Source organism: Otolemur garnettii, unplaced genomic scaffold (assembly GCF_000181295.1).
Source record: "Otolemur garnettii isolate 467f Iridium unplaced genomic scaffold, OtoGar3 scaffold00012, whole genome shotgun sequence".
NCBI lineage: Eukaryota > Metazoa > Chordata > Mammalia > Primates > Galagidae > Otolemur > Otolemur garnettii.
The window spans coordinates 25,627,236-25,635,927 of NW_003852407.1; the positions used below are offsets into that span (position 1 = coordinate 25,627,236).

Sequence of the window (8,692 nt, forward strand, 5' to 3'; positions counted from 1 at the left end):
ATTTCAGTGGCCTGGACCTAACTCTCCCCCTCCCCCAAAGCTTTTGAAGTAGTGACGGGAGGAAACTAGTAGCTACGTTGGTTCCTCCCCTTCCGGAGGAATTTTCTGTGCCAGAGTGTTTTAAACACTACCAGATCCAAAACCAATCAGGTTTACGGTGGCTTTAATATCATCTTAAATTTTGATGACACTGGGAAGACAAGGAAAAGAAGTGGAAAAAAGTCATGTAGGCGCTTTTCATAGGACCATACAATGATTTATCAAGTGGGAGAGTTTGGGTCAACTAACTCAAATCCCCATCTCCTGTCTCCTGTGCTCCTCTGACCCAGATCAGACAATTCAAGTAACAGAAGACTCGTCATCTTGTGAGTTATGGCATAGCTCTCATTGCTGAAAATATCTGCCTCAGCCTCCCAATAATTTGTACCTATTGGTCCCACTAGGTCCTTGGGATCCCTAGAAAACAGGTCTCCACATTGTTCTGTTACCACACAGATTTTTAAACATTTAAAATCAGTCATGATATTGACAATAATAACAAAACCTATGATCATTTCCTGGACAGCTATTGCAGAATTTTTCAACCTTTTTTTAATCTCATGGCACACTTGAATCTGTAGTTAAACTCCCATGGCACACTTAAGTTATATTGATTTTTTTAAAAGAGTAAAAAAAAGAATAGACTTATGGTGCTTTGAATTTCTTTGAAAAATAATTCAATTAATGATCTTCAAAAATTTCCGTAGCACATCTAAGATCCTCTCTCGGCACACCCCTGTGGCAGGACACACCAACTGGAAATCACTTATCTGCTGGAGATCAGTGCTATACCAGATACGTTATATAGTTAAGTGAGCGGAGAGAATGTTCTTCACCTGAACGCTCTGTGAGACGAGTATCGAATATGTTTGCAGAAAAACATGATAGCACTTGTGAGGGGGAGGTAGAAGTGGGATCCCGAGATCCCAAGGACCACACTGTGAACAGAAGTGAGCCGATCCTTGTTTTGCTGGGCATCATGGTAAGTTTGGTTCTCCAAGCTTGAGGATAGGCACTGGGAGAGGATGCATTGTTCTCCCAGAAGAAGGGAAAGGAATTTGAAGATTCTAGTATCCCAGAGGGATAGAGGAAGGTCAGTGAGTCAGGGTGGAGGAAGGGTCCCTGACTCACACGCCCATTTTCCTCCCAATCGCCACAGTGGCAAAGATTTTGCAAAGAACAGCAGTGAGAGGTGGGAAGCCATCAGCTTTGTGCCCTGGGCTCTACACGGTGTCTATCTCCTCGTTTTACGTGAAACCTTCCGTGAAATCAAGCTAGCTCATCAGGATTTCTGTATGAGTAGATTTTTTAAAAAAGAGAACTCAGAGAAGAGCTCATGAGATCTGTACAGAGGGGGTTCTGGGCCAGAGGAGGGGCCGCTCACACTTTGTCTTATTTACCCCAAATAATAATGTCACGTGGAGGAGATTATTGCCCTGTATTGTAAATCAGGAGATTGAGGGTCAGAGAAATTAAGTGATTTTCCCAAGACACAAGTGGGGCTGAGTCCCTCTGATGGTTTCCACCACACCCCAACTCATCACATTTCCCACCACGACCCAGGATTCACCTCTATTTTCCTCAGCTTTCCCCCATCCCATGCTTTCCAGACTGCCCCCTCCTCCTCTTCTCTGGTACTAAACCTGTACACACAGTTTGCCCACACAGTTGGCACTACACTTTTATTAGTGCAAAACAAGTTTTCTTTCAACATAGATGGTGTTTGACTTTTAGGGGGGAAACAAATTAAAACAAGCTCCCCCCCCCTTCTCTGATTATACACTACAACTGATATCTTAAAACATATTTTTCTGACGACTAAAGCAATGCATATTTATTATAGACAAAAGATTATGAAAAATGTAACAGAAAATAAAACCATCTCCCTAGCTCTACCACTTCCAGATAATCATTGTTAATGGCAGCGGGTGTATTCTTTTAGTCTTTTGTAAGCCTCTGTACACAGATTTTATAGTTTGAGTCTAAAATTCCAGGCCAGGCATTTATCATGTTTAAGTTTTATTTGATGATTCACGCTTCTCACTACCATGTATCAAAGTCTGGCTTCTGCTGCTTTGATTTATTTGATTAGTTACAAGGAATGGGAGCTGCCGTGCTGTCTCCCCAGCACCCCGTTAGCGGTGTTCTCCCTCTCCCTTGTCACTCTGCACTCACGTTATTCCCCAGTTCCCCTCAGCCTCTGGGTTTGACATGATCTAGCGCTCTCTCCTGCTGGAAACATTTTCATTTTCTCTCTTGACCATTCCCTGCGGTCCTTACTGGACTTCACCTGTCCCCTCTGCTCAGCCTCCTTGGCTGTTCTTTGTGTTTTCTCTCCTCAGGATTCAGTTTCTGATCATTCCTGTTTTCTCTCCATTCCTCCTCCCTGAGTGATCTCACCTGGTCCCCTGGCTTGAAATACCATCTCTGTACAAGTGAATCCTACATTTTTATCTCTGGCCTCTTTTATCCTGAACCCTCTCACAGTCCCACACTCCTGCTGCCCACTTCCCAGACATCCAAGGAAATCCCAACTAGCATGTAGGAAAGCAAATGCCTGATTTCTCCCCAGCTCTGCTCCTTACAGATTTCGGTTTCAGTACATGGGAACTTCACTGTATCGTTCACTCTGGAAACAAAGTTTGCAGCCCTACACTTGGCCTTTTCTCTATCTCATACCCTACCGTGAATTACAGGTGACTATAAACACCCCATGACTCTGGCCACTCCTCCAGAACACATTGTATTCCACACGCAGTATAGCTATAACCTTCCAGCTAGTCTTGCTGCCACCATACGGTCCTTTTCCACCGCACAGCACAAGTAGGCCTCCTAAAACCTGTTGGTCCATGTCACTCCTCTGCTCCAAGGTTTAAAATGAGTCCCATCTCACTCAGAGTAACAAGCACACTCTACTGTGGCCTGCTGGGCTCCCTGTAACCCCAGGACCCCAGCTCCCATCACACAGGCCTTGTTGCTTTTCACGTCCAGCACGCCGCTGCCTCAGCCCTTTCCACCTCCTATTTCCTCCACCTAGAACAGTGGTTCTCAACCTTCCTAATGCTGCGATGTCTTTTCATTGCTAAAAAGGGGTCGCGACCCACAGGTTGAGAACTGCTGGCCTAGAACATTCTCCGGAGTATCTTCACTTCCTCAGGCCTCTGCTCAAATGTCACCCGACCAGAGGGACTGTCCCTGACCACTCTCTGTAATCTCGTCTCCCTCCCGTCCAAGTCACTCCTTCCCCTTACCCCACTTTTCCCTCTATGTCCCGCTTCACCCTAACATTTCAATGGCGCCTTTGTTGGTCTTCTTCATCTCCCTGCCCCAAATATGTGCTTTCTAGGAGAAGGGACTTTGTCTTTTTCATTTTCTCACTTCTGTACTTTCAATGCTTAAAAAGTAAGAGCTTAACTCATATTTGTAGAATTGACTAAACTAATAAATGAATGATTTTTTTTTTTCTCAACAACCATGGAATGGCCTGGAAAAGACACCAAGTACAAATGAAATCAACCAGTCTCCTCGCCAAGGGATTAAGGGAATTCAGCCTGGTCTGTGAGGTAAAGGCCTCATGAGCTCTCTGTAGCCATTTTTTCCATCCTGAGGACTCCAGAAAGAAGGCACTCTACAAACAGAAGTAAAAAACAAAAACACCACAAAGAAAGTAGTAGAAAATTAAATATATAGTGCTTACAATATACCGGGTACCAGATGGTTTATATATGTTAACTCATTTGATTCTAATTATTGTCTTTTAAGGGAGCTGCTCTTATCATGTCCATTTTACAGATGAAGACACCGAGGCACAAAGACGCAATTTTCCCAACATTGTGTACAGCTGGGTTTCAAATCAGACTCTGCACTGATAGCCACTGTGCTTGAGAGCTATTCCAGAAGTTTCCTCGTTGCTCCTAAGGCTCTGTTGTATGCCTGAGATCTTTCTTATTAATGCCTGTTTCTGTTACTTTACATTGTTTCTTTACTTGCAACCAGAACAATCCAATTAATATAGCATTCTTCTTAGCCTTTTGTTTACAGCAAATATGATAAGCTAACTTTTTTAGACATCATTAGCAAATATAAGTGGTATTTAAGTTCAGAACCACAGGGAACTCATTCCCATCTTTCCCTAGTGTCCACAGTGGCATCATGAAAAACATCCATCAAGTGAATGCCTTCCTGAAATCTAGGTGCCTTGTCCTTTATTCATAGTATTTTTTCTGATACACAAATATGATGATCCTAAAAACAAAGAAAATAAAATATATTTGACCTGACTTGCTCCTTGGGAAACCACCTAGACATTGGACTTCGCACTGGGTAGTGTCCAGCACTGCCCATTGTTTCCCCTTGGTGGGAGTGTGACGTCTGCCTGCAGTGTGCTTCCAGATCTTCATCCAGCTGGGGTTTTGCAGAGCAGGCCGGATGACCACATATTCAATTTATTTTAGCAACTTGGGGCATAAATATTCCCACTTTTCTTTTCTTTTTTTTAAAGATGTAATTCACTTTATCATTCTTTTCTAAAAATGCTATGTTATAGCCCCAGCTAGGCCCTGGGTCCTCTGCAAGGAGACTCTGGTGTGGGTCATGAGAAGATGGTCATTGAATTTCTGATAGGGAGATGTGGTGAATACAGATTCTTTCCAGAGTTCAGGAGTGAGATAGCAATAGGTCTTGGAAATGACATCAAAAGTGGCCTTGGCAGAGTTGCCCAGGGTGGCAGTGCCACCCCTGGCTGGGGTGGAGCTGTCACCGATGCTAGCCAGCTGCAGCAGCCTCTTAGGCACAGGTGCTGAGATGGTGCAAGTTCCTCTGGGAGCAGGGATGAGATGCACCAGCACAGGGCCACAGCGGCCTGTCTCCTTGCAAGGAACAGCATGGGGCTTGCTGATCTTGTTCCTCCAGTACCCTTTCTGCACTGAGATAGTAGAGAGCTAGGACAGGCTGACAGCCCCTCAGGTGGTGGTGGCTACTTCCTGGAAGCAAGGAACACCCAGAAGGACATGGCCATTGTAGTCCCCAATGGCAACCAATGCCTTGAACGTGGTCCACCTTAAACGTGTCCACCCGGATCTGCTTTTGCACTGGTGATCTTCAAAACCTCATCCTTGAGAGATGCCTCCAGGAAAAAGTCAATGCTCTCCTTGATGGGCAGGGAGAAGAGTGAGATCTCCTCTGGGATTTGATCTTCACGTCCTTGACCGAGTGGCCCAGCTTGGTCACGGGCATCCACTCCTTGTCTTGGGCTTTGCCTCCGCAAGCTCCGCTGCCTCGGTCCCAACCCCAACCACAGCCACTACCCGGCCCAAATACTGCTGCCTCAGCCTCCACAGAAACTGCCCTGCCTCCCATTCCACAGCCCAGGGGCCTCCAGCACCTCCGTCCTAAGCACCAGCATCATCTACCATGTGGTGTTTTCTCAGAGAAGCAGCTCCCTGGGTTTTTTTGAATTAAAAAAAAAATTCTTCTTGTCTTTAACTTCTTGTATGAGCCTCAGCTAGCCAAGTTTTAGGATTCCTCCTAAAATTCCAAGCAAGTTGAACCACTTTGCTTCAAAAACTAATTCTTCATTTTTTTTCACCTCTAGTACACAACATTTTTTTAAAATTTCAGATTAATATGAGTGTACAAATGATTACATTACACTGTTTGCATTTTTAGGGAATGTCCAAGTTATAGTTGGGCTCTTCACCCAAACATTTTAAGAAAATTGGAGCTCCTCAGACAGATTGTATATTAACATTAATAAGTTTGTGATAAAAGACAAAACAACAAGTTAAACTTGAATTTCAGGTAAATAACACATAACTTTTTATATATCTAGGTAATATTTGAAACATACTAAAAAGAAATCATTGTCGTGTTGAAACACATGAGCATCCTCCAATTTATTTGCTAAATCTGTCAAAACTACACGTTGATTTCTGTTTTGTTTGGTTTGCTCTGGTTTTGGATAGTTTCAACTCTTCTTATTCTCTTGAACTGCAATAATTTAATCAAATCTTTAGTTTTGGAAAATTTTCATTTCTCTTGAGTCATGTGTGTATTTTACTTTGTAGTGTTTGAAGTACATTGTCATAAAAGTTAAGTTGAGCTTCCATAACAAAATACCACAGACTGGGTGGCTTAAACAACAGACATTTAATATCCTACAGTTATAGGGGTTGGAAGTCCAAAATCAAAGGGCTGGCAAATTGAGGTTTCTGGTGAGGGTTCTTTTCTTGGCTTGAAGATGGGCTTTTCTCTGTGCTTATGTGTATGTGTGTGTGTTTATGTTTGTAGAAAGAGACAGGAAAGAGAGAGAGATCTCCCTCTTCTTTTAAGGCCACAAATCCTATTGGATTAGGGCCCCACCCTCATAACCTTTTTTAACTTTACCTCCTAAAGGTTGTATCTCCAGATATAGTCACACTGGGGGTTAGGTCTTCACCATGAATTCTGGGGAAAAGCAATCAGTCCATAGCACAATTTACTTTTTCTCTAAATGGTTTTCATTTTGCCTTTCTAAATTCTCAGGTACATGTTTTTTCTTACACAATTTTCCCTTTCCCCTCAGTCTTGTGAACTCAGTTAGCACGGTCACCTTCTCTTATATCTCTAAGAATAAAACTAGCACCAAAACAAAACAAACAACAAAAATAAATGGAAAAAAAATAAAATCTCTCACCAGGCAGTAGACAAAAGACCTGACACATACTATTTTACTTTATTCCTACAAGATCCTCAGTCGATATGTGTCTTCCTTTGAGTTTCCCCAAAGTCTGCCTTTTGCATAGAGGCAAGAAGTTCATTTAGGAAGTGATCCCAGGGAGCATGGTAAAAAGGTGGAAGACTCATACAGGAAAGAGGAGGAATCAGGAGATGATAAGAATGAGGAAGGTCTGACTACAGGCAACTGGGGCTCAGTCTCACTGGGGACCTGGGAATCAGAATCATCCCACTGGAGAGCAGGGAGGCTGGGATGTTTACCTCCAGCTTAAGAGTGGCCTTCGTGGTGTTAAGAGAGGCTCAGGGGCCCCAGGGGCACTTGAGAAAGCCCAGAGGCACAGCCAGCCTCTAAGGAGCTCCTCACCCTGTACCTGCTTCTCTTCTTGGCCATGTTTTTTCTGCTGCCCAGGGTGCCTTTCCTATGCTTGAGTTGGCAAATGGGTCAAGAGTTGCCCCCCTGTGCTAAAGCTAAACGTGGAATTGGGACAACAGGGTATGGGAGTTGGGAAACATCAACAGACTGAGCTATAAGAAGGCTTATTAAAAGTCTAGTTTTGCAGAAAAAGAAGACATTTGTTTATATGCCAGTGTCTATAGCAGGCTCTGCTTTGCAGGAGTGAATGAAACAGTGCAGTTCTTTCTTCGTAGAACTTACTCTCTAAGATGTTAGACGGGCAGGATCATTTATCTCAGGTCACATAGGGAGCAAGTGATAGAGCCTTCACCACTCAACCTCCTTTCTATTTGCTTTTGCCCATTATTAAATTTTGGAGTTAGAAAAACTCTGGATATCACCAGTCAGCTGTGTGGTTTGTAGTTTAGGAAACTGAGACCGAGAGAATTTACATACCTGTAACAAATCACTAGACATATTTGAGGCAGAACTGGGCTTTGCATTCAGATCTCTATCTCCAGTCTAAGTATTAAGGTCAAATATAATCATTTGTGATGTCCCCTAGAAAATATTATATTAATAATTTCCATTGTAACAGCCTTATTGAGGCAAAATTGATGTGTGAAAAAAGCACATATATTTAAAGTATAAAATTCGATATATTTTTATATGCCCATACTCCTCGTGGAACCTCCTCCACAATCAAGATAAAGTACATTTTCTCACTTCGGAGCTTCTGTGATCCCTTCCCTCCCACACCTCCCTGTGCATCTCTCGTCCCCAACAACCTCTGATCTGCTTTCTGTCACTATACAGCAGCTTTTATTTTCTAGAATTTTAAATATGTAAAATCACACAGTGTACTTGAATGTCTAGCTTCTTTTAGTCAGTGTGGTTATATTTTGGGATTTATTCCTGTGTGTGTATCAATGTTATTTTATTGCTAATTAATGGAGTTTACATATATATGCATATATATATGGATAAATCACAAGTTTTTAAATATCCGTCTACCAATTAATGGAACTGGGTAAAGTTCACTGCATGAACTTCTTTACTATTACAAGAACAGCTGCTATGAACATGAAACGCATATGAGCATAACACCCAGGAGGGGAATGACTGGGTCATGTGGCAGTTGTATGTTTAACTTTGTAAGAGACTGCTTGCCAAAGTGTTTTCCAAAGTGGCTGTACATTACCAGCAGCAGTGCACGAGAGTTCCAGGTTTTCTCCCACCCTCATCAATACTTGATATAATCAGTTAGATTATAATACTTGATATAATCAATTCTTTCTTTCTTTCTTTCTCTCTGTTTCCTTCTCTTTCTTTTTCCTTTCTTTCTCTTTCCTTCCTCCTTCCTTCCTTTCTTTTACATCTCATTGCATATTTAAGGCATGTAACAAGAGGTCACAAAATATACATATATTGTAAAATGGTTATTATAGTGGAACAAATAAATACCCAACATCTCACAGAGTCACCCATTTTTTAGCCTCTGAGAAGCTATAACCTACTCATTTAGCAAAAATTCTTAGTATAATA

General features: G+C 42.4%; 1 pseudogene; it reads right to left on the minus strand.

Moving 5' to 3' along the window:
- Positions 1 to 4,574: 4,574 nt before the first annotated feature.
- LOC100960130 lies at positions 4,575 to 5,453 on the minus strand (annotated as a pseudogene).
- Positions 5,454 to 8,692: the final 3,239 nt, after the last annotated feature.